The following is a 2,500-nucleotide window of genomic DNA, read 5'->3' on the forward strand; positions in this document are numbered from 1 at the left end:
CAATACCATAATTATAAGACACGTTGAAACATGATTGTCAAAGGCTACTCTTAATTTTTTAATTTTCATACTTAATATAGTATCAGATTGTTGTGTGGTAGTGCGGTAGGTGATGTATGTTCTGCGAGATCCTCAATCTGGCTGGACAAGACCTCCGTCATGGCTGCTGAGGCAGGGTTTGGGTGTCTGTCTCTATGGAAGGCCTTATTCTCGAGCCATGATGACTTAAAACAGCTCTTGGTATGTATGTAAATACGTGCATTTGATGTGGACGTACCTATGTTAAGGCCGAGTTTTGTTGGGGACTTTCCTGGCTTTAGAATAATGCTTAATGCTAAATAGACTTTGTAGAGGAGAAGAAAGTGTATTAGCAAATTCTAAAGACCTAAATCATATTGATATGCCTGGAGTTAGGATACACCCAACACAGGAAGGGTTGTATCTGGAAGCTCCACATTTCAAGCAAAATTTTAAGAATTAATCTGAATTGCAAGATTTTTTTCTTTCTGTTTTTGATATAGAGATGTGAATTATAAAGAGTTGCACTGTCTGAGTGTGGGTAAATGATCTCAAATTGAAAACCAAACCATATCCGGCTCCAGCAGCCATGATCCCTAACTGTGCGAGAGTGGATTGCATGTGTTCAGTGCACCATCCTGCCTTGATAGTGTAACGATTAGAGTGTGTAAAGTTAAATTGAATATGTAGATTATGTCAGATGGTGATGGCAGTGATGGGGAGCAGATGACTAGGCTGAGCACTACCACGGCACAGTTCTAAGAGTACAAAGTACAGAGTCCAGTTATCATTGAGCCTCCCGCCATGCCTCTACTGCAGCAGTGGTACTTGGGCACCACGAGGCACTACATTTTGCTCCACACGAGCCTTTTTCCTGTGTGGGGTACGTAATCTTAGGGTGGTGTGAGGATTTTTATAAGATGGAGCGTGGCACACATTTGATGAAGACATAAAGTACTTGTGTGATTTTAGGAAATAATCAGTTTAGTTAATTATTGCAAATAGATGTTATCAGCATTTACAATTGCAAATATTTAAGGTATTACACAAGTAGATGCTTAACGTTAGTAGATTAAGGGATTTTTTTTTTCCCTTTAATGCAGTGCAAGGGCATGCAGCATCTATATCATTCTTGTTTGTGCAGTGCCGTCCAGGCTTCAAAGAAAAAATGCTTTAGGAGTGAAAACGTTGCATTTAAGGAAAGTTAATCACATACTAATAGCAACCAATAGCAGTATTACCCACAAATAAGATGTGTGATATTTTGATGTAAGTGAACATCAGTTCAATTTATTGGCCAGCAGGTTTAGTAAGTAATCAGAGTGTCACAGTAGGTATTAACGTTAATTTAGGCTACCATGTCTTCCTCATTTGTGTGACAGTCCTTCTCGTCGCCTTTTGTGAGAACCTCATTATTATCCTGTGGTGTCTGTGATCCTGCTGCAAACTGATGCAACTGTCTTTTCAGAATAAGATATACATAACGTAGTGAATTGGCATCAAGTGCTTGTATCTACACTGCTATTTAGTGAATGGAAGTATGAACAGTTTCACAATTACAGTATGGCAGTAAACAGAAGTGTAAAATACATTGTAAAATTGAGTAAAACATATTCTGTGGAGGTCCAAGTGCTTGTTTGATATTTTCTATGTTGAATTTCCAAGTTGGAGGCATGAGGTGCATTCAAGGTCACACAAAACCACATGTTCTGGGCTCATTAGTGTGATCACCTCCCAGGGTTGTTAGTGGGGGTGGCTTTCCGGAACTGAGTGTCCGACTTTCAGGACCTGAGCGTTGGACACACTGATAAAAAGAGCACTTCAAAGCAAAAAGACACTCATTTTAGAAAGGATGAAAAAAAAAATATATATATTAAAAAGAAAAGTAATGAATGTACAAATTTCATAAATAAATAATGATTAAAGGTGAATTAAAACCAATGAAGTCTCCACGGCTACCCCCTGGTGAGTAGAGCCATAGACCCCATGCAGAGAGGTGCCTTCCCTGAGGGGTGCCACCATGGCCTCCCGCCCCTCATTACACCTGATGGAGGCCCGTTTGTAGTTGATTTATGCCCAGTGTTCCTGGTTAGAATAACATGCTTTATGTTAGAGATTTTATTAAATTGATTAACCACTGTTTTCACTTATTTGGACAGGTTTCATTTACGATAAATGGATTGATCATGGTATACAGTTTCTTATTGCAAGAGCATATGACATCTTGATCTTTTTATTACGGCAAAATATGACCCCTTTTTTTGTACTTGATATTTGTAAAGTGAATGGGAAAATACATGGGCTACATTTTAATATGAAATGTGATACGGTTTGGAACACAGCTGCTTGAAGGAATAATTTCTGGTTCTCTGGATAGATGAATTTTTCATGGGTAATGAGTATATACAACGTTGTTAATGAAAATTACAATGGTGAGCTTTATGATAAGTAATAGTAGTGATTAAAGTAGATAAAATTGGCT

At 38.2% G+C, this 2,500-nt stretch overlaps 1 protein-coding gene across 1 annotated transcript in view; it reads left to right on the forward strand.

Moving 5' to 3' along the window:
- LOC125042211 (acidic leucine-rich nuclear phosphoprotein 32 family member A-like) overlaps positions 1-2,500 on the forward strand; it is a 24,631-nt gene that overhangs the window by 20,649 nt on the left and 1,482 nt on the right. The window contains exon 9 of the mRNA XM_047637711.1: positions 1-2,500. This exon is cut by the window's left edge and continues 1,278 nt beyond it; it is cut by the window's right edge and continues 1,482 nt beyond it. The gene's annotated coding sequence lies outside the window, so the exon portion shown is untranslated.

Source organism: Penaeus chinensis, chromosome 31 (genome assembly GCF_019202785.1).
Source record: "Penaeus chinensis breed Huanghai No. 1 chromosome 31, ASM1920278v2, whole genome shotgun sequence".
Taxonomy (NCBI): domain Eukaryota; kingdom Metazoa; phylum Arthropoda; class Malacostraca; order Decapoda; family Penaeidae; genus Penaeus; species Penaeus chinensis.